Raw genomic sequence first — 24,287 nt, 5'->3', positions numbered from 1 at the left:
TGTTAAGGCTCGCGTGCTACGCGATTGATTTTATGTCGGTCGCATCTCACATTTGCGTTCAGTTAAATCGAATCACTTGCTACACGACCGAGTTATTTTGTAATGGTAGTATCGCGTGAGCTTTTTTGACGTTTTTGTTTGTTATATTTTGTTGTTTTGTTGATTTTTTCAACGAGTCGCGAGTTTTGACTGAAGTTTCATTTAAATCTTTCGGTAATTGTCGTTGTATGTACCGTCGACATGTTTATGAGCCATTCTTATTACAAGCCAACTTTAGGAACGATTTTCACGCACGGTTGCAGTATATCACAATACTAAATGTTTCACGCGGTTTTATATCGTTATGGGATAGTCAGAGACTATGAACGTACATTTGTTAAGACATTTTTTTTTTCAAATCCTATAGAGCAAAGGCTTCTAAAACTCAACAATTTACCAAAATCCTCACCAGACTCTTGATTTTGACCGACAATCTTCTTTAGGTTTTACTCGGGAATTAAACTCCAAATCTTGTGTACATAATTTAATTCTAATGCAGTCAGGGGACACGTACTCATCATATAATGGAACCGAGACAGTTTCTCATATTGTTGTACCTATAGCTGGTATTATATTTATTATGTAAGTCCAATCATACCGACACTAGGGTCCGGCACGGTGGCGATAAGGGCCAGGACACACGCGCGCATCCAATTAAGATCTTCATTAGGCGCCTTCCGCGAAAGCTGCGCCCGCGCCGCCGCCGGTGTAGCACGCGGTTTTGTTGCGCACAATAAAATAAATAGATTACTAAAGTGTGTTTTTTTATTGTTTTGGTATGAAATTTTGTTTAAATTAATGACAGTTGCGGGAAGGAGAATATGTTACTTGATCGAGAATTTTCCTCTTTAGAGATTGCACAAAAACGTTTACAATAAAACCACTTTAGTTGATACCAAATCTAATAGGATGCTCAGTATCCATCACAAAAACTCTGAAAATCCCTACCAAATAACTGTACTCTTATAAACCAAGAACCAAACCTAAAACCTCACGGTTCACAGCCGTGCTAAGAATATTTGTTCTACAAAGTTACAAGTCTCCAATTATCTTTACAAGTCTTAAAATAACTTTTTTGTTCGTCGCATAAATCAGAGCAGGCTGTACATAGAGCGGAGTGCTACAGGGTGTGTTAAACTTGCTGGATTCCTACAGATATGAGCTCTGTACCTGTCGCCTGTGTAAATCTCGAACATGTACACTCGAGGTGCACAAGTGTTTCAAATTCGTTTGGTTTGTTTAAGTTTTTGTTTGGATTTGTGTACAGAGAATGAAATCTTTTAGAGTACCTACCATGGAAACAACATTTGTTCGACATTTTAAAGATTCGTAATAAAACTCGTAGTCTCTTCTTTTTCAAAATGTCTGGCTATAAGTTTTCCAAAGGTGTAAACTATTGTCATTTATATGTTTCAAAATGAACATAAAATTTAGTAATCTTACATTCAGAGATTTTCTCTGAACAAATAAATATTGAGTGCACTTAAACTTAACTTTTCTTTTAGGGGACTTAGTTGAAGGATATGTATTGTAAATTGTTGTCCGAACCTTTCAACACGTCAATGATATATTAAAAACATTAACAACTTTATCTGCTAACACTTGTGTGTTCGTGAGTACGCACATCGACTGATTTATCATATTCCAGCGCAGGTTGGAGCGACAATTGTAATGTAAAACCGGGCCCGGATTTAGAACTAACTCCGTGCGAGGCGGCCCTGCGCCTTCGTGTGCCTCCGCGCGCCTCCGTGACGTAGAACACGTCACGTGCACGTTACGTACGCGTTATATACTCGTGTGCTGTAAAGATAATGTCGCGAATTAATTACGCTTTATATAAAAATTGTAGGTGGTTAGTAATGTGATGGAAGCTCTAGTCAAAAACTCTTTTTAGTAGCTAGCTTTTTGGTATTGTTATTTATTTTGTATCTGAGAAAAATAATTATTTTCCACGTGTTATATATAATTTTTTAGTATTTGTAATTTTCCGGATGGAACGATACCTATATAGTTTTTGCTACTGAAGAGATTTAACGACTTTGCAACGTTCTAGGTATTCTGAAAACCTGGAATATAATAATCGGGTTCATAAAGAAAGAACTTTAGGTTAGGTTATGATGTATTAGTAGGATTTCGAAAAAAAATCAATGATTGATTAAACCGTTATCAGTTTCCGAAAGATAGAAACAGTACCGTGTTATAATGAGAATGAGATTTTTCATTCTAAAGCTTTTTAACATAAAATGGTACTAGATTCTGCATAAAAAATTCTAGGCAAGAAGGGCACTGATCCTTACAGCTGGATAATCGCTATCAATAAAACAATTAAGTTTATAATGTGCGCTTAAATAAATATTTTGTTTTCGACTGTCACTTGTAAAGTCAACTAAAGTTTTGTGCAAACTGTTACCCTTATTCCTGATTAGATACAAACACTGTTGGGGATTAATAAATGGCTAATTTCAATGTTTGTTTGACAGTAGCGCAATTTTCTACAGATCTTAAAATTATATATGTAATGAAATGACATTTCATTAATTCAAATTTGCCTAAGTTATCTGTGGTTTTCAATGGCGGATGATTGTCAGATAATTTTGTGCAATTTATTGATATAAAACTTTTGATTTGTATAGATTCCATATAAGAAACGATATAGTTCAGGAAGTGATATTAGTAAACTTTAATTGTCGTTTCTTTGTGTTTTCAGAGAAACAAATTATGGTTTATTTTTGAAAATCCTCAATAATATATCTTATATATATTAGTAAAATTTCGCGATAGCTAACCGGTAGTCGGTTGTCGATAGAAATAGAGAAGCGAGTTACAGATAATACCATAAGTAATGACCCAAGTATTAGCAAAATGCTAATGTTTATTACAAGGTTGGGCTACCTAACTTTTCTGATATAAAATTCGTAGCACTAGATTCAGTCTCACAGACTTGCCTACAATGTAATGCTAAATCGTATATTATACTGTTATATGTTGGCTACTGCTAAGGGCGATATAATGGCGACCATGTAAAATATCATAACCTTTATATACCACTTGCAACACGATTCTATACAATTGAAACCAACGAGTATCGAGAATTTGACGAACGTACTGCCAAAATAGTTTCTATGACGCCCGCTAGAGGCGTTGAACCGATTGTCATGCAATTTTTTTTGACAGCTCGCCGGTTGTCGTTTGTCGATGGTAGTAGAGAATCAAGCTACTGGTAGCTAAATAAAATTAACGATACTCCGAAACGTAAGTCTTATATTTGTATTACCAGTTTAATAAAACTCATATTGCTGTTATGACCAAAGTAGTCCGTGTATTCAAATGACACGCTGTGATGATTATAGATTGGTGTTTAATACAAAATAGGGCAAATGATCGTGTCCACTCGTTAACAAGTCAATTCTAATTGAAAGTTGCTACCTAATGAATGCAACAAAGTTGCTTTAGGTGAATAAAATAGTAAAGATTTTCTACAAACTGTTATTTACTGATTCATGGTGCATTTTATCACATAGGTCTGACGGCAGTTAGTTCAATCATGATTACCTAGGGTACATTTTAGAAAACCGAAAAAGTCATATTAGCCGAAGACTAGATTAGCCAAAGAGAGATATTGTATAATGAAACTTATCCGACGCGACTGTCAGTTCCATATTTAAAACAAATACATATATTACTCCATAGAATTTTCTTTTTGTCCCTCGCTTGCAACTAATATGCGAACTTTGTCAAACAATGTGCAGATTAAAGATAAACGAAAGTAACGTAAATGAAATGATCAGTAGGTAGTTAAAAAAGAAAAGCTTTTAATAAGATGTTAAAAACTTGAAATACGAGACTTTCATATACGAGTAGCGAGTATCAACAAGAAAATATAAGGGTTCCATTTCCAAGGGAAGCCAAATTTTTATTACTGAATATTATGTCTGAATGAACTTAGTTCGAAATATATATATTTAGGAACTACATTCATGTAAAAGACAAATTAAAGCACAGACGCAAAAAACGAAAAACCAATTTAAAAATAACAGTTGAAATCCAGATAGCTTAAAATTCTTCACAAATCGATCAATCAACGAAAAATAACGAACCAATTCTTTTAGCTAGTACGTTTAACAATCACGACTATTGTTCTAAGGGAATATAGGCGCTATGCTTTGGGTTATAGGGTTGATAATACCGTGTGGGTTGTTGGGAGTGTCGTGTTGGTACAACGGCGACACAGACAGGTATCGGAACAACAATGATGTACCTCAACCAGTCCGATTGCAAGGGGTTTTTTTAACCAGTATCCTCTGAGGGTTACGACGAGGTATGGGTGAATGGATAAGGTATTTTTTGTTTCAGGAGTTTTGGTTGATGAAACGTTATAATGTTTTAAAATTAGTTTACAAGGGAAAGGATATGAGGATTTTTGGAATTCTTGCCCTTCTTCTTTATATTAATGTTCGAGGCTTTGACATGCAATTATACCTACATCTTATTACGTGATTATTGAATACTTTTGATGTCTGAGTATAAACTTTTATTGTCTACACGGTCCGCTATCTCTAGATAGTATGCGTTAATAGCAGATGACTTTAGGGAAAACTGCCTCGGTACTGTAAAAGGATCGACTTTTGGTATCTTATTACCGATTATATTATTCCATATACAAAACTTATTAATCTTAGCTTATCCGTTGTAAAATTCAAATCACAACTTGTAAAACATATTAACAACGTACAACCAAAAATAAAAAGCATTATCTCATCATTCAAACATACATTTGAATCGAAATTAAGTTATAAGTGACAATAAATCAATCATTTATCGTTCGTGTTCCAAACATGCAGCAACCTTGCCACTTTTAGCGACCTCATTGGGATGCAGAACCACGAGTTTGGGTTCCGTACTCAGATATCTGAACCTTTGCCTTTAAAGGGACAATGCGCATAACAATTTTTTTCCTTGACGGTCGCACGTTGCAGGAGTGAATCCAAATTGAGATTTCCGCCATGTTTTAAAAGTTCATCGGTGACGATATTGTTTTGAGTTAAAGGGTGTGTGTTATGGTGATGATGAGTAATTGGTTGCTTTGTTTTTTTGTTATGACGTAAGAAGGCCAGTTAACTTGAAAAGATGCAAATTTTTTATATCATTCGTTGGCTGATTTAGCTACTTTTAGAAAATTGTGGGTCTGAGATTTATTTATTTTATCCACCTTTAAACTCTTCTTCTCTCTGAGAAGCAGAAGTTTTCATTTTATCAAAGGTTGGTCCGTCATCACGACTAGAAGACTAAGTGTAGATGGAAGGCCTTCGTTTATTCTTTCTTTGTAGTTTTGGCGATGTTTGTCTTGGTAGTCAGAGGTTGTGCAATAGTGCCACATCCAATATGCACCGCTCGTTGTATTTGGAAGACAATGAGCGCGGGCCCACACCGCGTCACTCCTTAAACCTCTTCGCCTTATTTCACTAGCCTTCCTTTTGTTTCCAGGGCATTTCTTTATTCTGTTGTGCGATCTTATTATTTTGCTACCGTTGGTCGCATTGCATCGTTCTTGTAGTTTTTGTTCGCATTGCCCGCGCCGTACAGGAGCTCTGCTCGGAATGGAGTAATACTACCCAAGACTCTTCGGTATTGTGTATTTGTGTTGGTTTTTTTTTATTTTTCCTCAATGCCACGTCAAGTTTTTGCTCCCCAGCAGGTTTTATTCTATGTGTGTTATGTAAGTCCCATGTGATATGATCTTGAATGTGTATGTAATTATTTCTGCGTTCCAATTTGACTTGGTATGAGTGAAACGGCGGATGTGAGATAATTTGTCATATTCGTTTGTGTTCTTGTTCCACGTCGTCGTGATTTGATGAGCGCTTCATACGACTTGATGAGATGCCATTATGTTTAACGATTAATGTGTCAGTCTATTTCCTGTATTTGTTTATCGTCATTTGCCTTTACGTTTCAAAGAATTAGAGATGTACGATTCATTCTTCGTAGTCGTGGGAAGGCGTAAGCGCGCAAAGTTTACTTAAACTAAAGTTAATCAAGAAACTTAACACTAAAGATAAGGTATTTCTTGCGAGATAATAATACTATAAGTAGCGAAAAGCCAAGCTTAATTACACGTCGGGCGCCGTTGTAAACAATACTTGGCGGTGTGAGCAACATAAAATACCAACATGGTAGCAACAAAACGAACTGCAGGGAACACTGTCGTCTACTTAAGGCTAACTGAGATCTCCTTTTTAGGGAGGGGGTGTGAACGCCGCGTGTCTGTGGGCTAATTAACTGAAACATGCGCGCGCGCCGGCGCGTTAATCACAGCGCAGTGGCGCCCTCCGCCCGCGCGCCCGCGCACCGCCCGCCCCGCGCCCCGACACTACACAGAGTTGCTTTTAGTGTGAGCTGTTGCCGTAATCTAAGGAATTTCAATTAATTATATTATTTCGTTAATGAGTTTCGGAGATTTAGTATTGTACGAAATGACTTTATTTTGGTTTTAAATTCGGCTTTTGTGTGTAATGTTTGTTTATATTTTTAATTCAAATTAAGAGGAAGAGTTTAATTTTGTAGTGCTTGATGAGATTTTAATTGCCTGGTTTTGAATAAACATTATCATTTCACTTTATTTATTGGTTTCCGTTTATGTTATACTAATAAAATTAATTGATAGTATGACATTTATCATAGAAATTGATGGTGCGATTCTGCCGTATATTGCTCCCAGGATTTCCATGTTTTTACTAGTAGGTTTATTTTTAACTTCATCTTACGGATGGTCTACCTGCAAGTGGCAAAACTGGCTCTTAAACTTAAGATTTACTCTAAATCCTTTTCTCATACAATACCCAACAAATAATTCCCCAAGTCTGAACAAATTTAAATATTCCATCCAACTAAACATTAAAACTACGAGTAATCCTATCAAAACTAAAGACAACTAACTCCAAAGATTTATTACTTGGACGAACCAATAAATCAACATTAGATAGCAAACCAATATGACAGGCGAACTATAATTTATATTCGTGAAAAAGAAACTAAACTTATAAATGCCAAAGAGTAACTCTGTCTGTTTCTTCTTTATGCCTGAACCACTGAACCAATCTGGATGGATTTTTTTACAAAGACAGTAGTAGACCTGAGAAACGAAATAGAATAGGTTTTATCCTGGAAATTTCACGGGAAATGGACTCATATGTCTATAGTCCACGCGGACGAAGTCGCGGGCAACAGTTTCGATCTAATTTAGAGGCAAAACTGCCACAAAAGTTTTTTGTCGAATGCATTGGTGAGTTGAACAATCGGGTCTGAGTTAGGAATTTATTGAGCTGTAGTGCAAATAAATAAGGTGGAGTGTATCGTGGTGTATGTAGGAGTGAGCACGAACCCGTCGCGTCGCGTCGGTAGCAAGGATTGATCTTAAACATCAGCTGTCTGTCTCCGCGTCTCGGTTCATATACAGCCTGATCTGTTGGGGAAATGTGTTTTGAAGGATTTTCTGAGGAATTTTTTTTTTGGTGTGTAGTTTTTATGAAGTGGAACACTGGTTTTGTTCTAATTTTCGGTGTATTTTTAATATCAATGGTTTTTCAATCTTGTTTCGACAAAAGTTTGAAATTTTTGTGGAACAGTTTTATTAGCAAAACTAAGAATACTTTTGTGATATCTATAAGACAAGGGATATTTTTTTTTAGTTCTGTGTTCTTTGACTTTGTTTCTTTGTAAACAATACCTTATTTTAACATGCTATAGTGATGAGCTATCGTCCACAAATGTTTTGATAGGATTGGTCTAGAAACGAAATTCATCCATTAAATTTGTGCCTAAGAATATAACATCAAAATTAGAGGTAACTAAAGACAGTCTTAAGTTCAACAGCACAAGACTTGTCACAGCAAATGAAACAAAACTCAGCCAAATATTGTAAACATTACCATCAATTCATAAGACATCATCCTATAGTCGGGTGCGAGATCACGCGAGCCAGTCAGCTTAATGGTATCAGAGGAACGTAACTAACACATCCTGTCGAGCGACGGCGTGTCTGCAACTCAGCTCGATAGCGGACGCTACGGACGGGACGGACGCATGGACGCGATGGACGCATAGACGCATGACCACTATGTCACTGGCTACTGGATATTCGGTATCGTGACCGCCTAGGAAGAGTTTAGGAGTAATGTAATTCTTGGAAGGTCAATAGGTGGTTGAAATGTGCTTTGTGACTAGGGTTGCCATTTCTTTTCGGGGCCCCAGATTAATTCATGAAATGATCAACCTGGATCTGGTGAGCCCTACTTTAGACAACGTAGGAAAAGCAATTATATATTTTTGGTAGTTTGTGCACATCCAAGTTTATACGGCAAAATTATAAAATATAAGATGATCTAATAAGGTTAATGTTCTTTGGTAATCACGCCAAGCGTTATTTCATTTCATTTTTGAGGTTCATGTAACTGTAGTTTTACAAAATCAAATATGAATAGCTTCAATACTATACGTAATACCTGTCGTCTAAGTAAGATAAACGAAATACACATGGTATAAGTTACTCACAAATCCCGAATGCCTGAACGGCGGACGTCGCAGCAAACATTTTGTTTTTGTAAACTTTGCTTGCAACAATGTTATTTCCCTTGAATTGTTCTTTGAAAGTTGAATCAATGAATATTTTATATAGGTATCTTTTCAAGTATTTAGTATGTTTAAAAAAATATTTCGTTTAGTAAATGTTCAATGAGGTAAGGTAACTTTTACTTTATTAGGTAATTTCTGTCATCAAATGAGTGTTTTACTGACTACGGGTGTCAAAGCTCGCAGCTAAACTTATTACATTATTTCGTCGCACTATAAAGTTAATAATCGAGGGTAATTCCACAATCTTAAACAGATTTATAGATCTAAATTGTATAAACGAGTAACTTTACTTTATGCCTCAACACCAAACCTTTATGAAATAAGTGCTAGGTTGGTTGGCAACCAACTAGCACTTATTTCATAAATAACTTACTAATATATTTATTCTAAGACCTCCCTTGTCGGCATCGTTTACTACTTAAGGTCAACGTGCAAGGGACTCCCAGTGCAATCGACCCCGTGATTGGAAACAGGAATGTATATAATGAACGGAGCGGTGGGATTCGGGAGTGGGTGTCTGTGGCCTGTGCTTCTGTAGACTGGTCAGCGGTCTGTTAGTTGTTATTTGTTTAGAACATGCATGTTTGGATATATTGCCAAGTCGAAGCAGTTTGGTACGAACGCATTTTATTGAGGCTATTTTTGTGTGGCTTTTGGATGTTCTAAGTTTGTGTATTGATATTAAAGTAAAATAATGTTCTATATTTATTTAGGACAAACACTTAACTACTGTCTTTCATTTTCGTAATAGAAATAGAACAAACCTCGGAAAACTACTTTTCTTACGCATAAATACATGTGGGAATCGGATCGATCGTGGTGACCATTGTGCTGCGGACGTCGTCTTAGTAAAAACTTGTCTAGTCTTAAGTTATTAAGATAAATCTTTACAATATTTTTTGTATATGTTATTAGGTATACGTATACATAAGTGAGCGGTTGGACTAACCTTGATGAGCGAGAAAGATTTTCATTTATGTGAATTCGACTGATCCTGAAAACACCGAAGAAAAAGTGTCAATAGAAACCTTCTTTCTATTGCCACCATGAAACCTGAACCTTAGCAAGTCAGCAAATGCACCCTAATCAGCATAACTAATCCCCGATCAAATAGTGTTCAGTCGATTGTCAGCAGCGTCTTTGGCCCCTTTCTCTGAAACGGCCGACCAAATTGGCACTCAGCGGAGTGTTAAGGGCCTCCGACACGCCTTTGGACGAAAGGTCATCGGGTAATTAACAGTCCCTCAAGCAATCACAGCGAGAGAGGCCTGTGATTGGCTGCAATTCGACCTCCCTCACAGATCAAAGGAACACTGTCACTTGTCAAAAGGAATATTTTAGGGATCGCCGTTTGATGTCGTGTCGATCTTTCGAATGTATTTTTAATTCGAGTCGATTTTTTTGCCGGCATACATTATGTATCATAGGTACGTTTGGGACTGAGTGTTAATGGTTGCTTTTGAATAACGTTTGGTGATGATATGTTTTTGTTGTTTAGTAACTTTGAATTCGATATATTGGGGACTGCCATTTCCTATATATTTTGAGTAAATCGAAGTAAATGTACTTAATTATAAGCTACTAATTTTTTTTTCTTTCAATACATAGTTAGTTTAAGTTTAATAAATCACCTTAATCTGCGGTGGTAACTATTACTTTTAAGATACAGAAAAAATATCCGTATCAAGATCATACTGCAGTATTTTCATACAAAACAAATCAAAGGGTAAATGGAAAATGTAACCTAGAAACCTAATCAGTAGCAGAGGCGTCTGACGTCAGAGATTCTTATATCTGGGTTTGTTTCTCAATCACATCTAGAGATTGGTATTGGAAGTCCCGATGTTGGCGATAAGGCTTTTATTACGTAGAACCTAATATTGTGGAATATCTTCGCTAATACGGTCATCGAACACGTGAATTATGTCTGTATTTGTTTCTTGAGGGAATTGACGTCAACGTTACTGATGTACGCTCCCTTGGGAAGTATACATAATATATATGTAGTTCTAGCTTGTATATTGAAATACTTGGACACTTGTATTGTTGGTATAAGAATGCAAAAAACCTTAATTATTGATTAATCCAATACAGAAATGAAACTCAGTCTGTTTCTTCGTGGTGGGTATGTGTGATCATTACACAATTTAAATAATTCTTGAATTTTGACGAATGTGTCATGTAACATTTAGGATTCGTAAAAAACCGTGATAAAAAGATTAAACCTTAAGATTGAGATCATCGTACATGTAATCGTACATGTAGGCTTTTAGTTCTAATTCAATACAAACTCATCAAACTAAATTAAAAACTATCAAAAGAAACTTAAATAAGCCCACAAGAGACTAAAGGTTTTTATTAAGGTTGCCAACACAGCAAAATTCACTCAAACTAAATCAACCTTCGAGACGAAATACTTAGATACATAGACTTGATATCTTAGGGTGTAAACAACCCTTTTAAATAGTTTACTGTAGGGCGAGTGAGGGGGTGAGGTCGGCGGCCAGGGGTGGTGCGGGGAGGGACGAAGGACGGCCCGGCTAAATATCTTTTAGTATCTGCAAAACGTCTAATTTAGTAGCGAGGCTTTGATGTTGTCTCTTGGATTTTGAAAGGAATGGAGTCGTGTTCGGTTAATATATTTTGATGTAGTAGATGATTGATTTCTTCTATATCTATGACGCAGAAGAGATAAAAAAGATAAGCAGTAAAATGACGCATCTCGAATCTAAATACTAAACAGTTTTTTTTATCTTATTTTTGTTTACATTTTAATTTGTTACGATTAAGGACTCTTCTACAAGAAAGAGCCCAGGTTGTTGCTCTACTTCAATTTGCACGTATAGGAATAAAAACTGACAAGAGAATCATCGACGATAAATCATTTGTATAATAATGTTTAGTTTAATCAATTCGTATTTTTAATAATTATTTCATTAGATTCCTAAGAGCTTTCTGACCTTACAGAAAGCTCTTAGGAATCTAATGACTGTAAAAAGTGCGTATGAAGTAACATAATATCAAACTAACGTCGACTCTACCTCTGCCCTATTCTCCCGGTTGTGTAGAGACGGTCCCGGGAGAGCGTCCTCTCGCTTACTTATCCATCTCTATCTGATCAGCGTCCTCGACAGGAGATTTCGATGCGTCTCTACATCTCTACAACTCTACATATATACAGGTAATCAATGTTCACACTACGGGGTAATGGGTGCGGGTTGGCTCTATGTGACTCTACCAGACTTAAGTTATTAAGGCGTTTATGTTTCGTAATGTTCGTGTTTATGTGTACAGTTTGAAACTAAACATGTTTAATGTAGAGACTGTTTTGTGAATTGTTGTAATGGTTTGGTCTTGTATGTAGGTAAAATAAGCCGCTATAAAGTAAGTTCAAATATTGGTTATTGGATTTAGAGGTCATCAAATAATTTATAATGACTTTTTCTAAGTTTTTACTTTCGACCTGACCTGAACTGACAAAATTTGGGTAGTAATAAAATAGACACAAACATGCTCTTATTTAAAGCACAATATCATGATTTTTAACAACCCGAAGCATTTGTCTGCAAGAGAAGAACCCAAAACTATTACATTTTCACACGTATCTTTCTAAAAAATTCGAAAATCTCAATAAAATCTAGAAGGTTCTATACAGAAATGAATTAGATTTATATACAAAATGACACCTATTTTCCATATGGAGAAATAGAGACTAGAGAACATTACTTGTTATGACCTTTCCCTCTATCCGCATTCTCAGAACTCTTCCTGTATGATTACGCTATTATCATTCCATCTCTCATAACCTCAATTCTTCAGCAAAAGGTAAATAATAGTAATAATTGAAGAGTAATAGTTAATAGTTGGTAACGTTGAAACAGTGAGTGATGTTTCGTCTGTAAACATTATCTGTTTTGTCAGTAATAACGTTTACTTTGCTTGTGTTGTCTGTTGTTTTACTATCTATGGAATACGACGGAAATTTTGATGTTTCTGACGTGAAATAACCTTTGTTGTTTGTGTGTTATAATTGAGAATAGAGGGCTAATGACAGAAGTATCATTGAATGTTCATCAAAGCTATTTCCGAATTTTTAATCATGTAGTATTTGTGGCTAGTAAAATGATTAACAATCGTCTGAATATCGTTTCGAATAACATGTAGGTGATATTTTTATTGCACACTCATAGATTTTACCTCGGATTACTACACATGATATTATTGTTCAATCTCTTGGGACGGGGTTGCGGGCAAATAAATACGAACAAAACTTTTCCAAGATCATTTTGCAAACCGAATTGAATTCACTACCGAAACTAACAGCGTATTACAGAAAAACATATAAAAACAAATTATAAGTCACGACTTTTACATGACTGCAATGTCTTAATTGGCTAAAAGTCATCACATCAATTCAAATCAAATTCATCTCACTACATCGTCAAGTAATATTGAAAAGCAAGATATTCCACGTCGTTAAATACAAGCGGATATTGTTCAAACACTCACGATTTGAGTGCTCAGCACTGAAGCTATGAGAACTCTTCAACGCAAAGATTTATTTACACTCGCTACCCTTTCTGTGACGGTTACTTAACGTCAATTTTACTTGAGTAAAGAAAATGGGTTTAAAATTAAAGTCTCAAGTAAATCGAAATGAAACAATCCCTTATTATTCATTTAGGTCAATGAAATAGAACAACTGCAATAATTATATCTGATGTTCTTCAAAAAAGTCAGGTGCGTTGTTCCTTTAAACTGTCATGTATAAAAAATATGTATGGATTTGGATTAAATGAAAAAAAAATTTTGAAAACAACGAAAATTTGAATGGATTAGCAATGGCCAGTGGTATTCCTTGGCCTCTGCCTGAGTAGGAAAAAAAGGCATGATTTTATAACGCTAATTATCTTATAAAATTGACATTTGAAGTCAGTGAGTATGTAATAAAACTAAATCTTTAATATATATAATAAATAAAAGTAAACATCGTTAACTGTGGCCTTAACCTCCCTCATTCTGAGAACGACCCGTGCCAACCAGTAATTAAATACCATAATTATCTCATACCGATATTAAACACACATATTTTTGCTAATTCTAGCAAACATAATTATGTTACTATTTCTTCGCATTTGGTCGCAGAAATCAGTCGACATTCTAATCGACAAATGCCTTAGATCAGCTATATAAGGCGAGACTAGAGGCCGATCCTAAAACAACATGTGATAACGATGATGATAAAATATTTAAGCAAGTATGGATATAATATTTCAACCAGTTGACTTAAAGTGATCGTTTAAAGTGCAGATTTGATCGTTTTTGTAGATTAAGATTTTTGCTACATTCTCTTTTAGATAATTTTCTATAGGCTCACACCATCGGTCTTTGTAGCGAAACAAATTGAAAGAATACCTCCTATCATTATGGTTGAAGTTTTCAAATAAACGTAAAACCTTTCCTATTTTTGCAAAAGGTATGTTAGTAATAGGGATAAGCCCAGTAATGCTACAGTGGAAATATACCTTCCTGTTCGTTAAAGGACACAGCTCGTCCCAAAGGGACAAATTACTATAAACAACCAACCCTAAAGTACGCTGACTTTCCCAAAATACGTCCGTCGTCGGTAATATCAATCGTGCAGGTTACGTATTATTGCTCGCTCAGATCAATTCAGATAGCACACCCGCTAGATTCCAACCAACTCGCAATTTCGATTTGGCATTAGTCACGGCCACGCGACAGTTCCCAGTGATTAACATCAAAACTTCCTCGATTGTTTCAAAGAATAAACAATAATAGATCGGTTCATCGACTTAGTTGTTTCAATACCGCACATAAAACTCGCTTACTTCACATTATTTATGTCCGCGATTCTAACTTCTTTCAACTCGTAGACTATGAAAATTATCGTTGTTCTAAAACAATGTCTCGGCTCCAACCGCGACCCAAAGTTCCCTCTACAGTGAGATTAAGAATTATTACCTCTTATCTCTGTCCTGAGTCGACGACTCGTCGCCTATTCGCTCTCACTGCGTCACACCCGATATCTGAGTGAAATTATTTCGACAAACTTTACCTAACGGTTGAACACCCCGGCAGGACTCCACCGCTTAACGAGCCAAATTCGACTTTATCCTAACAATGATAGAGCTTAATTCGGATATCGGAACGGCATGGCTTTTGAGACACGTGATTAACGAAAAGCGGGAAACTGGGAATCATTTGTGAATTTCCGAAAGGGACAGGTGATGTGATATTATGCAAATTTGTTAGGCGTGCGAGCGGGACAGAATCACGGTTGAAGTTCAGCCGAACAGACGCGTCTCCGGATAAAATTTATACGCGGATGAAACGATTTATTACAAAAGCGTTGAGTAGGTACTCGAAATTAATTACACTAAGTTTTGCTTTCATTTTGTAGCATTGTGCGAGGTCCGGGGGATTTTCCTTGTCTTGTCGAGATATCGGTGGTTTTTATTACATCCTCGACAAAGGGGATTTTGGAGGTGGATATTTATGACAAGTTTGCAGCGGTTTATTTTCTTTTTGTTTTTTTTTTTGTGTGAAATATATGTCGGATGCTGGATGCTTACGCCTGTTGACTAAGACATTAAGCTATGTTATAGTCGGTACGTGATCGAGTTTACTTGCTCGATATGTTTCAATATATGGCTGTTCTGTACTAGTAATATGTAACGAGACTCTATATTTATTTGTTGGAATGTTTTAGGTAATTGCTATTGACTTGTGAGTCATATCGCGTCTGCGATTGAACAAATCTCGTTGGATGTAATTATGACCTTCGGGATTTATTTGGAATAACTGTTAGAATAAATAAGTACTAAAGTACTGAAGCTACTCGAAGATTGCAAAAACAATTTTCAGTAAATTATTGGAAACTGTAACCACATAAAGGTCTGAGGAACGTTTGGTTAATGAACATGATGCCCGTGATGAGGTCTGATGATCGATGAATTTATTTTCTATGTGAAAATATTACATCGAATAGCATTCACGTGTAGATACTTGTAAGCAAACTAGTATTTTTCCATTTTTACACGCCAATGGTTGCTCCTAAGGAAAAATCATAACATACAGCATCTTTCATCGTAAGTTAGCATTGAAAAAACAAATTTAAACAAAAAAAATAAAAGATTAACGACGTTTACCTTCTGCTAAACTCCTTAAATAAATATAGGAAGTACATAAATACAATTATGTCTAATAATATCATAGGTCATTTACCCCGGCCAGCGATACCGTGCGTTGTGGCGACGTCCGGTTCCGGCTTGCGGCGCCACGGTCCACTTCCGGTGTCCTCGGCCGGCGTGACGTCACACCCGGTGCGCGTGTTACGCACTTCCGTCGCAAGTAGCTGTAAATAACAGGCTACGTTTCAGGAATGTACTAGTCATTGATAAAGTTACAAAATTAATAATACAGAATTCGGGAAAATAACTCATTGGTCTAAACTTATAAGAAGTCCTAAGTTTGATTCTCAAAAGACGGAAAGTTTGAGTGCCACAGTGGGTAAATAGCATTACTTCAGGTTTCTAGCACAATTAAATGAAGACAAAACTGAAAATTTTTTTTCAAGTGTATGGTATGGGTCCTTGGTTTTGGTGTCACTTAACTTATTCAAAATATACGCCCTTACAAAATTACCACACGACAGTAAAATCTATAATAATATGATGTATTCTCATTGAAGTTCTCATTTGATCATCTTATTGATCTTGAGTTTTATACCTACACATTATACCTTGCTAACTAATATCTCGATATCCCACAAACTACAAGTTTTTATTAAGTTTTGATCACATTTATTACCAAAGTTATCCATGTTAACACATTTATCGAACTTACAACAAAGTAACAAGCAATAACTTGTACACCAATATTTATACAACAACCGAACAAAATGTACGGCGAAACTAAAATATTAATACATAAATCAAGCAGTTATGAAGCGAGCGCGGACGATGCTAGCGATACTTGCTGAGGTTTCTGTATACAGATCGCACAAATATCGTTCTACGTAAACGACTGTGCAAGGAGAAAGTGTAACGTTTTGGAGGGCTGCATTCGATGAATATGTATGAGGGGGGAGCACACCGCCCGGAGGGTGGAGGAACGTCCGCGTGTAAATGGAAATTTCAAATAAAAATACCTCAAATATTAACATGAGCTGGATTGCTTGTAGCCGTTGTAGGCGCGTGTTTTTGCGCGGTCGCACCGGACATGTATGATAACAGCGCAATAAAACCAACGTTTTGGCTCAGATTCGTTTTGCGAGTTATTGTACGTGTGATTCGTGGGGAGTTTTGTAATTACTTCAGATGTTCAATGAGTTAGAATTGTGTACTTTACTGCTCCGCGTTGGAAAAGTTAGGCGACATACAGAATGGTTGTCAGCATCGCTTTGTCCTTTAGTTTGTTGGGTATATAATATTTTTTCATAGTTTATGTCTCGGCTCTTGATTGGTCTTAAGGTATGTTTTTTATTTTCTCTACAGTTGAAAAATATTTTAGGTATACAGAAATTTAAAATAGTAGAGTCTTTTTTTGGGTTTGTCCTCATTCCATGATGGTTGAGATGTGAGACGTACTAGCTCTTCGAAAATAACATGATGTTATTTCAGAAAATTTCTAGACATCTTTTAAACCAATGTACCCCAGAACGCAGATACTTTGTTAGTATACGTATAAAATGCACGTTGTATTGAAGTGGAACGTCATACGACACTCAAGGGACTTATAGCAAGCAACACGTTCATGTCTCCACTGTGATGTACCGACGATTTGTACTGCAAAAACTCATTGCAGGATTTCAGTGGGAGTTTTGAATATAGACTAAAAGTATGATAGATAATGAGAAGATAATACTCTGGCTAACATTCGTTCAAATTCTTGGCTGAGGAAAATGTTATTAGGTTTTGCGTTTTGCGGTTTTCGCGTTATTTTACTGGTTTTAAATCGTGAAAAAACCTAGAAACGATTATACTAACTAGCAGACTGAAATAAGAAAAATATTGTCTCTAGTATTTTAGGGAAAACTGCTAACAATTGGGTTCAAGTATTGTCGCATAGTCTTAGTTCGACTTTAAGTTTTCATATAATCTTGCATTACAACAGGCTAGGTTGAAGGTTTTATCATTTTAATCATTTTTATACAGTGAGCAACGGTGCTTAGCAATAGAGCACAGAAATATGTACTTAAGACGTAATTAAACTATAGCAATAAAAAACAATACACGAATGTATTTCTGGTTTTATATACTCCGAAATTAATATTACCGGGTTAATAAACTATAGTTTATTCGTAAACAAAATTCTTCATAGTTAACATTCCAATGGTATTTTAACCAAAACGTACAAACTATATACAAATTGTGTTCGAGCGATAAGATCAAAATATTCAACGCACTTGTTACCTTTCAGCATCGCGTTACTAAACTAGTTACTAATTATTTCGTTACTATATTTACTTTTTGTACTAAATTCTTATATTTATAGTGTTCGTGTCACGCTAAGTAATTTGTAGTTGTGTGTAATTATTTTGTTGTTTAGTTAAGTACTTAATAAAATTGCCTTCGTTTCAAAAAGGTATGTTGGGAATAGTGACTTTACGTTTTTGCTTTTTTAGCTAGGCTCATTATATTTTTTTTGTCATTAAACTTTTGTTCATCTACTTAAAATATTCATAAATCAATCACAGCAAAAAACTGAATTTAATAAAACGTAGTCCAAGTTTAATCTTGTGCGCCTAACTATCTCCATGCCTAATTGTATCAAATTTGGTTCAGTAGTTTAGCTGCAAAAGTTGGACAAGCAGACTAACGCTTTTCAATATTTGTAAAGATTCTTCAGGCAGTTTTGATCAATAAAAAAGATTTTACTCTCCTGCCAATAATTGAGATAAGGAGTTTCTGTCATGAAGCATAATTACTTCTGCATAGATAATATGCAACTGACAAAACAAATGCCAACTCCACACGGACCAAAAACCGCTGCACTAGACATGACACAAGACACGCTGCTTTTTTACAAGCAAGCGTGTGTTTTATTACCGTTGCGAATCTCAAGTACGCCTGTGGGATATCGGCTCTTGTGTTGAGGGCTCTTCTAGATGTTCTTTAGCATGGGCTTTTTTCCCCGAGAACAGCGGATTTGTGATTAATGTAACGTATGTTGAAAGTTTGGATACTGAGGTATGGGAAAGAAAAGATGACTAAGATATTGGTCAATTTTTATCTCAAAATTCTTCCTTGTTATTATAGTAAGTTTTGTTGCAATTCGGTAACAAAATTAATACCTAGGTTTTTATTGCTAAAAGTATTCTAGGTTTAAATAGTCGCGGTTTATATTTTGTTTACATATTTAGAAAATATCGGACAAAAATTATAACTCAACTCAATTTTTTTAAGGAAATTTACAAAACGCTATGTGATATTGTGTTTAAGACACTTTTTAGATAAGTCACAATCAGACTAAAAACAACAATTTCTTAGACCACATTAATAGGTATATTAGTTCCAGGCGTTAATCGGTCTTACGATACATAAATTGCTACATCCCGAAGGTCGTCTTCCTTTCGAATATCTTTCCTTTTTATTATATTCAGCTACATGAAACATAAAACTACACAAATGTATTCAACAAATTTCAAATCTGTCACCCTCTTAGTTCAGTATTATCATGGGAGTTTTAATTTCACAATTTGTTGGTCCAACACCCCTGGGTGTGACAGACAGATGGATGGGTGGATGTATGCAGATTGAAGATCTTATGTGTAGATAACGGTATTGAGTTGTTATTGTGCATGAGTGTGAAATGACGTGGTTGATGCTCTTCATTGCGTCGTTGGGAAAGAATAGATTGGAATTGTGGTTGTGAAGTTTTTGTGTTTAGATGGTCGAGCTGTTCTTCTAGAAGAAGTATGTCATATCTTGTCGGTTCTGCTTTATGGCTTTATTTAGAAGTCAACTTGTATTAGGCATCGCATCTACAGATTTGATGATGATAATATAGGTACGTTTGTGACTAAATTCAATCTAAAAACTAAGACAATCTTGAAGAATGAAACGGTGTTGCAACGGTAGAAGCGAGTATATTAAAGTGATATTTTTACCACAACAAGCTAGCTTCATTTTGCGTGTAACGTAAATATGAAACTATTTGAAATAACAAGATTAGATCGTTTGCATATTACTTAATATTACCCAAATGCAAAATATCACAAATTCGTAAAACCGAAGAGTGAATATGATTACCGAAAACCTAACCAACATTACACTTTGTAGTAACAAGCTTATGTAAATATCACTAAGAGCACTGCACGTTGCACTCGACCCACGAATAACCTCGTCAAACTTATCTTTTTATCTACAATTAGGGTTTTGTCACCTCCCCTGGCATACCCAACCATACCCAGCCATACCCTGCCATACCCTGGCTTCAAAGGTCCTCTCATTATGCGACGTTATTGAGTTATCAAACGCCACGGAGGGAGATTAGTTCATACTTCCATACACAAATCCTATCATACAAGCTGACGCCTCTGTAGTATCGGTGTACCGCAAAACATTACACATTTGACATGTACCACTCGCAAACTAAAGTGCACTTCAACACTATCGAAATAAAGTTCACTATTATCTGTTCAGACACCTGTTTGACATATCAAACTGTTCTCGAAATTCAACTTTATCGTAATTGAAATAGGGTTGGTTTTCTCTTTTGTGGGTGAAGTGTATGTGGGACCAAAATGTGCGGGCATTGCACACATTGATAGTTAACAAGGAAGTCCTCAGCCTGTTATTTGTCAATGCAAAGGGATAATTTCGTCCCTTAATTTAAACCGATAATGAGATGCGTATTTGATTATTTTTTCAATTTTACTATGGTTAGTGGTTTTGTGGGGACTGAATGAAACTTAATTTAGAATTTTTTTGGAGAAATGCTTCGATGAGTTCGAAATTATAGGTTACTAAATAGATGGTGGTAAGCTTTAGGGTCTTATGCGAGAATTTCATGGTCAACAATTACGTCAGATTAAGCTAAACATTCAGCTATTTTAAAGAGATTTTAAACAAGACATAAAGCTTTATTTATTGTGCTTGTTTTAAGAAAATCATCTCGTACGACCTTTTACAGAGATTTGGCGATGAGACACGATAGAGACAGAAGTAATTTTCTGAAATTTCATCTTTCAATACAACGATTCTAGCTTTATGTTAGTATATAAACATATAACTGTTAACAAACAAACTCAACCACACACTGTCAAAAAAAGCGTCTCATCGCCAAAACGTATTTGTTCTAAAAACGTGAACACATCAAAAACTGTTTGTCAATAGAATCTAGCGTCATAACCCTAAACAGCGCATTGATATGTATGCAAATATTTACTATCACAGCACATAACAGGTACCTATCCGACCCCGTTCACGAATGAACGCTTGACTGACTCCTAACGAATCATTCGCCCTCTGTGCGGTGTACGTACTTCGGTAGGTATTATATTAAGGAGAGGGCACATTCGGGTATATACTTCGAATGTTCTCGCAAACGCTTTATAATTAAGTCATAATTTTCTGATTTTGTTTAACTATTTGTAAGTTGGCTAAGATACTTAATTGTAACTGGTTTGGCAACAGTTTGCGATTTTAAAGATATGTAATATTACAATTCAGTACTTTTGGTCTTTATAGTCATCGATTTTTTTATAGAAAGTTCGTCTCACGAACAAAACATCAGGGATATATAGGTATAACACAAAAGATAAGAATGTATAATTTTATAAATAACCAATAACTTTAGAAGTTCGATATCTAGTTTTTAGTAAACATCCTAATATAAAGTCACCTTAACACACAGAGCAGATATGAACGGGTCTTTGAAATTTGCACGTCTGGGGTCTATTCGACCCCGCGATTGGACGGGGGAGAGTGCCAGCGTTAATTGCGTTCTTGAAGGGTTATGATTTACGTTTGTACTGTTTGTTAATTGATTTTTGTGGAGTATTTAACTGAAGATTATTTCAGTCTGGTGTTTCTAATGCATAATAATTTATACGGAATTAATGTGATGAAAGGATTGATTGACGATAATGTTTAGGATTCTTATAAGGATGTTAGGGAAGGACTATATCGTACTTTGAAAATATACACATCGAGGTATTCGCCTCTTGATGTGTAAATGAGTAAAGTTGATTGTACCCTATGCATTTAGTTAAGCAACTAAGTAGGTATTTAATTGCAAAATAACACATTATTTATTAACAAATATATAGCGCAATTTTTTAAAGACAGGTAAAATTTACCGATAAATAATTATAATATTTAATCATTTCTCACTCCTCATTGGTGCTCTCTTACTGGCTCTTTTTCCAAATAGCGGTCAAAAAGCTATCTAAAAACATTTTACAAGTAGTTTCCAGAAGCTATTCAGCTTCCCGATTAGATTTCGAGGAGTGACAGGCACATCAGCGCTGTAAGTAATACGTGTGACACACGAAACAGATTCATATCAGACACAAAACTGGGGTGCAAATATAATATTTGGTACAATTCCGCGTGATAACTAACACTCAGTGCTCTGGGGCTCGAAACACCCCACTGAAACCCGATCCGCGAATTCTCTTGGTAATTAACTACCAATTTCATTTCTTGATGCATTTTTAAAAGCGTCCGACGGCTTTTTAATGGTTATTTTATGGTGACGGATCACTTATTAAGTTTTTTTATGGCGGCCATAGTGTGACAGATGGGCTGTAGTTTGACACCAGATTTGAAGGCCTGTCTCAGTAGCGGCGAAATCGAGAATTAATGTTCTCATTTAAAGTGTTGTAAAATTCTTGTTTGTTTTTAATTAATTTGTATTTATAACTTAAGATTAGGTTATTTATTGGTCTTATCAGCTTTGAAATCGATTTTGTGTATTTTTAATGTTTAGTTTCCGCATGACGTGAAGTAGTTTATTATGTAAAAAGATTTCAATGCGTACTAAAATTTTATTATGTCGCTAAATCATAAGTATAATTTACCTTCGTTATATTGTTATGCAAAAAACAAATAATAAGACTAGCTGCACAGTATAGAAATGCGACCTTTATAAATCGGCGAAATGCACTTTAAATACTAGTCGTTAAGTATATTACTGTCACCAATACCTATAAATAAAGTTGACTAAGAAAAATGGCGATACATATCACAAAAGCAAACATAATGAACGCATATAATATTATCAGCGTCCCCAAGGACAAGCGGGAAATTAAAACAGATGATCTAGCTGAACACTCCACTGCGCCATAATTAAAAAGATAAGGAATATTTTCCTTACAAACCCTTCAATGGTCGTGCTATGGGACCGGTTAACCGGTTAGGGGGCCCAGGAGACCACACACCGAAACCGTTGCGCTGATTAAGTAAACTAAGATAACATTGGCAATATATTGAAACGTCAAAAGTCAACAAGGGCTGAGTGGTAGTAAGTTGATTTGGTCGTATTCTCAAGGGTTGTAAGCACTGTTATCTCAGACCGTTACTGTTTGAGATGATTGGATTGGCTCAAAGATGAGCGCTTCATTGTTTGACTCATTGTTTGCGAAACGGGTTAATGTAGTTCCGTTTGAGTGTTCTGTTCTGCTAGACTTATCTGTTTTAGTCTTGATTTAGGTTTTCAGATAACTTTGTTAGATAACGCCTGAGTTAAGGTGTTGATAAACTTGAGAAACAATAGTTGTAAATATTGATAGTTTGTACGATTACTCAAATAGTAATTAAGTTCAAACTTAATCTATATTATTGAGATTAAATCTGAATACACTTTGTCTCTGTTTAAGTATTTCTATACACTCGTACTCATTTCTGCTTCCAAAAAATATGTCCACTTTTATGGTTGTAACACTGCAAAAGTAGTCATATTTTTTTAAGAGATGTTGATGTTTTCCTCTTGATCAATCATTCGTCAATATTCCAAAACAGTCAAAACCTCGTATTGTCTAAATAGATTCTTAAGTAAGATAATTTCATTCCCAAAATTCAAAACCTATTAAACCGATATTATATAATTAGAAGCAACTTCCTACTACTGCACTCGTAACGTAATCTAAAAATTAGTAGCTAGATACCCGCGTTGAATATCGATGTGTTCCGTAGGGTTGGGCCGAGAGCACGTGGTAGTGGTTCCGTACCTGGCTGTTTAGTATTCTCGTCGGGTACAGCCGTGTATTGATTGCGCACCCTAGCCACCCCGTACCACGCGTAGGGCGGCCTTTTTCAAAACAATACCGACGTAATGATTTTTTTTCCGTACTCTGTTTTTGATGCTTAAGACGTGTAAGTGCGTTTAGTTTTGGAAGATTGTTAAAGGAAAATGAGGATTTTTTTAAGAGAAAAATGTTATTGTTTTTGGACTGTGGCTATTGTATTTGTAGGTGGACTAATGAGCGTGGCGTTGCCATGACACTAACTGCTTCATAAGGCTAGTTAAAACGATTCGTTTTCTGTATAAAAGTGTCGGTCCAGACGGCACTGTGTCTGTGATTTGTATGTTTGTAAACTTCTCCAGACTTATAGCAATTTTTTCATCAGCATATTTATCTAAAAAAA

The 24,287-nt window shown here is 35.6% G+C and overlaps 1 long non-coding RNA gene across 1 annotated transcript in view; it reads right to left on the bottom strand.

The window, feature by feature from the left end:
- The window catches only part of LOC142973300 (uncharacterized), a 48,867-nt gene that overhangs the window by 14,641 nt on the left and 9,939 nt on the right, over nucleotides 1–24,287 (bottom strand). The window contains exon 2 of the long non-coding RNA XR_012959496.1: nucleotides 15,919–16,048. This is a non-coding gene — a long non-coding RNA (uncharacterized LOC142973300). The remainder of the gene's footprint in view (nucleotides 1–15,918; nucleotides 16,049–24,287) is intronic.

This window comes from Anticarsia gemmatalis, chromosome 5 (genome assembly GCF_050436995.1).
Source record: "Anticarsia gemmatalis isolate Benzon Research Colony breed Stoneville strain chromosome 5, ilAntGemm2 primary, whole genome shotgun sequence".
Lineage (NCBI taxonomy): Eukaryota > Metazoa > Arthropoda > Insecta > Lepidoptera > Erebidae > Anticarsia > Anticarsia gemmatalis.
Note: the sequence above shows the minus strand (reverse complement) of the source record. Positions and strands in the feature narration are given on the sequence as shown.